General features: G+C 35.2%; 1 long non-coding RNA gene across 1 annotated transcript; it reads left to right on the plus strand.

Annotated features, from left to right (window-relative positions):
• The first annotated feature begins 4,303 nt into the window (after window positions 1-4,303).
• On the plus strand, window positions 4,304-4,962 carry LOC147565204 (uncharacterized). The gene is made up of 2 exons (XR_015237061.1): window positions 4,304-4,450; window positions 4,555-4,962. It is a non-coding gene; the product is annotated as an uncharacterized LOC147565204 (long non-coding RNA).
• Window positions 4,963-5,724: the final 762 nt, after the last annotated feature.

Here is a 5,724-nt window from a genome sequence, read left to right on the forward strand (position 1 = left end):
AGCTATACAACAAGGTGGGAGATCAAATTGATTGCTCGTGTCCCAAGTAGAGGAGCTACACTTGAAGCTCTTGATCTTCTCATAAGCAATTGGAAAGGTTCGAGGGAAAACTAGCGAATAAGGTATTTATCTTTCTAGTTTTAATTAATGATTATCATAGGCTTATGCATGTGATCCTGGGAATACTAGTGTAGACATTAGATGTCTTAATTCCGCTATAAACACTAGTAGAAGGGTGTAAAACCCAACAACAACATGACACTCTTCTGCTATATTATTATCTGTTTCACAATCATAGAAGATATCATCTGCTATATCAGTAACAATTGTTGTATGAGATTCTTGAAACACATCATCATCATTTGCACTGTGATATCCTTGATATTAAGGAGAAATATCATATATCTCTGCATTGTTACATTCTAGTAATGCCTCATCTTCATATAGATAAGACTCTGAATCTGGTACAACATTAGTGTTGTTTTGAGATAAATCCTGCTTATCTTGAGACTCAGAATGTTAGCCCATATGAGTTTTATTAGGTTGATATTTGAAATAACACACACCAGCTGAATGACCCCATCTCTTACAAATTCCACAAGGAACTTTGGAAAAATCAAAGTCATCAGCTCTTTTTCCTTTATACTGTTGATTTGACACTAAAGAAGAGGAGACAGTGTCATCTTTCTTTGCTGAGGACTGATTTTTATAATAAGAACGAGAAGGTTTAAAACCTTGTCTGGAATTCTGTTGTTGATTATGTCTTCTTACATAATATGCCTCTTGATCTACTTCTCTTGATAATAGCCACTGTTCATGTTGAATAAGTCTGGATTTGAGTTGAGCAAGAGATAGATGCTCATTATTTTCTCTTATAGCAATCGTGAATTGATCATAACCAACACTTAGACCTTGAATGGCTGTTCTGACTAACTCAGATTCATTTACTCTATCATTGGCAGAAAGTAATGAATCAGAAATTTGTTTCAATTCTCTAAGGTAAGCAGAAATAGTTGAATTTCCCTTTTTAATAGTCTGCAACTTCCTTCTCAATTGATCTTTTTGAGATTCAAGACCTTCATTGTTTGTAAGAAACAAATAGTCCCAAATTTCTCTTGTTGCTTGAAGACCATATGTATCATAATACACAGACTTAGAAAGAGTACTCTTTAGATAAGATTTGACAAAATCCTCTTTACTTCTCCATTGTTGATAGTCTGGATTTACTTGCTCAACACCATGAATGAATTTAAGTGGTGGAGGTTCCTCAATAGTACCAGTTACAAACCCTAGTAACTCATACGTACTTAGAAGAGTTTCAACTTGGTCTTTCCACATGAGATAGTTAGAATCATCTAACTTTTCAGTAACGAAACTAGTAACAGATGAAATTGGAGCCAAAGTACCTGTATTCACAGCCATTGGAAGGAATGCTTGAAGAAAAGCCTGAAAAAACTGTAAGTAGTCTTATAATCCTTTGAATTTGATGATAATCTTTTGAATATTGATGATAAACTTCTGAATTTTGATGATAATCTTCTGAATATTGATGATAATCTTCTGAATTTTGATGATGAATGTTAAATTTTCTGAATGTTAGATGTTTTTCTTGTTTGTTTTGCGAGATGATGATTATTATTGAGCTCTGGAAGAGAAAACCCTAGCTTTTGGATTCCAAAAACCTACTCTGATACCATGCAAGAAATCTCTAGAACTAAAATTTTATTTTCATTCAATGATTTTTGGTTTCTTACAATCATTTATGTATACTAATGGAAAACACTAGAAAGAGAAGAAGAAGACGAAAAACAAAAAACAAAAGGGAGATTTTATAGGGCTCCTCATTTTTGTTAAAAGGCCTCCCCTCAGTGATAATTTAACAAGTAAAATGGTTCATGGGGAGGCCTTTTAACAAAATTGGGGAGGCCTTGTAAAACTTTCCAAAACAAATAGTTAGACAACTAAACTAAATTTAGTTGTAACTAACTTTTATTGTTATTATTTTGTATATAGGGATGGAGTCAAGATGGACTAGTCAAAGAGGCTTCATGGTCTTGACTTGACTGAAGACTTGGTCAAAATTGACCCAAGTATAAAATGTTTGAGGTTGCCCTAATTCCTCATTTCATGTCTGTACGAAACCCTAGTTTCACAACAGACTTATTCCGGACTGCTAATTTGAAGTTGATGTATTATCTCTTGCCACTGAGTGATCCCTGTAAAAATCTTCTAAGCTACTTAAAATGTGAAATGAAATGAACTTATAACCAGGCAGTTGCTAATTTGCTATGTCACAATTTAATTTCTAATAAATGCACATTGACCAAGAGGAAATAAACCTAGCAAGCCCATAGTATTCCTATAAAAGAGGTTTTATTATTAAACTCGTTACTGATCGTGCATATATATTAATTCACAAAGAACTCTAACAATACATTCTTTATGTGACATGCACGATCAGTAACGAGTTTAATAATATATATATATATATATATATATATATATATATATATATAGTATGGCTTCCCCAACGCCGTTCTCCCGTTTCTACTTGCCCAAAGCTCACGATATCTCTTAACAGATGACTGAAGTAAAACGCGCTCGAGTAGAGGTGAGAATAGTGCCGGGGCGAGTAGTCATTTCATCGGGTCAAGCCGGGACAGGTAGTCATCTCATCGGGCAGTGTCGGACACTTATCTCATCGGGCTTGTCCGGGCAGGACTGGTTACTTATCTCATCGCGCTAGGCAATGCGGGCCCTCTGCCTAGAGGTTGACTATTAGGTGAGTTGGCTGGATCGGCCAAGATATAATTAAATTTCTCATGCTCATAACCGTTGGGGTGTGAAAATTTCACCGGACTCGTCAAGTACCGAACGTGGGCTGGTTTTGGTGATTTAGCAGCTCCAGAAACTCCCTAAAAGAGCACCCTATTAAAGTGTGATTGCGTATGCACTTTCTTTCATTGGGTTGCGAAACAGCTAAAAGTTTACAAATAAGAATTTATGTTGGTGTTAATAACCGTATTATTATCTGGATATTGGGCCGAAGGTCAAATTTTAAGTTTTTTTTCAAGTTAAAAGGAATAGGTTTAAAGTTTGGTTTTTAAGCTTACAAACCTGTCGCACTTCTTTTGCAACCAGTTGCAAATCCCTTGCAATCAGTTACAACGCCTCTAGCAATTAGTTGCAAATTACGAAAATACCTAAGAAGTAGAAGATGAAAAATATAATGATAGTTTTTTCACCAAAATAAAAAAAAAAGATTATAGGAAATTATGACCAAATTATAAGAAAATATAAAGAATAGAATGATCCTTTTCTCTCAAGTATTATAGTACTCTTTGAAGTTGTTACAATCACAAATTTGACTTTGCGTGAAAAATTAATTACAAATATACACAATTACACTTACATCCGAGCAAGTAAGTTTCACATGAAAATAAATTAAGAGCTTAAACTTAAATTCAGACAATGCTCTGTGCGAGATTGAAGAAGCTCTTACAAAGTTCTACCAACTCAACTATGTCCTCACATGTGGATAATATAGTTTTTTTAACCTTTTATTTTATTTTCCGAAAAGAAGAACTTTAGTTTTTTATATACAATAAACCAAACTTAGCATTAGTGATTAGCGAGTTGACCAAGGCTACTCCTAGCACGAGCAGGTTGAGTCAAGGCACGGTCCGATCAATGTTTGCTCGCAAAAAGACGGGCCATTTTAGGCTGCCCACTTGGTGAAGAGATGATATAACTAAGTCATCCAAATTTTAACCAATGATCATGACAAGAATTAAGCCGAACATTATTGTAAATTTTGGGAAAATAAAACTTCCATGGCCAAGAAGCAAATAAAATGCTTTCATAAAAATTCTCCTAATCCATAATGAAGTTTTCAGTTGGTCCACGCAAGATCATAAATTATTTTATTTTTTTTGGAGAAACCGTACAATTTACTTTACAAGTTTTCAGTTGGTCCATGTATGTTCAAAGAGAATTGGGATAAGTCCCAACGGATTCACATGGCATAAAATTGGGACGCATTGGGACCGTCACCATATAGATCACTAATAAAATAATTCTTTTTCAATATTAAATAAACTAATTGAACTGAGGAAACAAGTTGTAGGGAGAAATAATATTTTTGTAGATACAAGTTGTGTCCCAAGTACATAACTAATTAAATGTAATTTCTTCAAAATTATTATTTCCAGAACGAATCGAATACAAGTTGCAGATTTAATTATATATTTTATTCTGGAATCGAAGACTAAATTGCCTATAAATAGAAGCTCAAATATTACATGAATCCTCACCCAAGCTTCAAATATTCAATAAGTAATAGTAGCTTATTTCTTCTCTCCAATTCCCATAATGGCAGTCAAGAGTTCATCATCTTCCTCAATGTTGGTTGGCTTTCTATTTGCCATGATTGTCCTCTCCGCTAATTCTCGTAAGTTTACTACTATCATTTCTCTGTAAATTAAATAGTTTTTTACATGTTAGATACACAAATTAGTTGTTGATTCTAATGTATTATGATGTGTTTATATACAGAGATGGCATCAGCACTTGGAGTTACATGTAATGCTGGGATTGTGTTGAACTTGTCACTCCTTACTGCATGCACTGCTGATACAGAATGTTACAACACCTGTTACCAGGGTTGCCTAGCTAGCGTCAACGTTAAGCTCGATGCTTATGCATGTGTCCCTGGTCTCCTTGGACTCAACTTGAACGGCTGCTCTTGCTGCTGTGTTAGCGCTTAATCTCACGTATAACATAAAAATCTGGTGCAAAGAAGAAGAAAATTAAAATAAAAGGCTGCATCAATAGCTATTGATTTATGATGTCTAGCTTCAGAATAATATCTCATATCTCTTTGTCATGCACCAGCTAGCTTTTCTATTTATTTTGTAATGTCATCATCATCAATATAATCTATATGACCAATTTGGTGGTGCATACCTTTGTTTCTCACTTGCCTACTTATGTTTATTGAAACCTCTCAAACATTCATGGAAAAATTCATGATAAAAAACACTGTAATAAGGTAACTGTTAAGTTTGTGGTCATCCAATTCAAAACCAATTGGCTATGAGTGGAGAGGACATAAACATTGTATTTTTGAGTGCTAGATAACCCTTCTGCCATGTGCGACTATTCTAACACGCACCCTCACGTGTGCCTGATTAGCCTAACACGTGTTTTTTTTTCTTTCGTGTGGCTTTTAGGCCTATCACGTGTGGGCCTAGATCTGATACCATGTTAAGTTTTGTGGTCATCCAACTCAAATCCACGCGGCACTGATCCCTTCTTCTGTGGTATCTATCATTATAACATGAGGCCTTTTTGTAGAGAGATTGAAACTTAGTCGCAATTTTTACGTGTCGTGAGGGTCAGCTTGCTACGTGGACCGCCTAGTTATGGCATCTTTTACGGGGCCATGGAGGTTAGCATGTAATGTGCAACGGGGGGTTAGGTTGTGTAACAACCCATATATAAGGGGGTGCCCTTAGAATTTCGTCATAATAGAAGACTCTAGAAAAAGGAAACCCTCTTAAGTCCTTATAACCTAAAATCCTTCACATTCTTCATTCCCTTATTATTTTTCAGCAACAAAGAGGCAAACCTAGAGAGAGAAAGTGTAGGAGAAGAAGATAATAGAGAGAGCGAAAGTGAAGAAGAAGAAGAAGAAGGAGCATCAAATAGGCATCTTTGGTGGTT

Source organism: Eschscholzia californica, unplaced genomic scaffold (genome assembly GCF_041429995.1).
Source record: "Eschscholzia californica isolate CP2 unplaced genomic scaffold, dmEscCali1.0.p SCAF_1, whole genome shotgun sequence".
NCBI classification, from domain to species: Eukaryota; Viridiplantae; Streptophyta; class Magnoliopsida; order Ranunculales; family Papaveraceae; genus Eschscholzia; species Eschscholzia californica.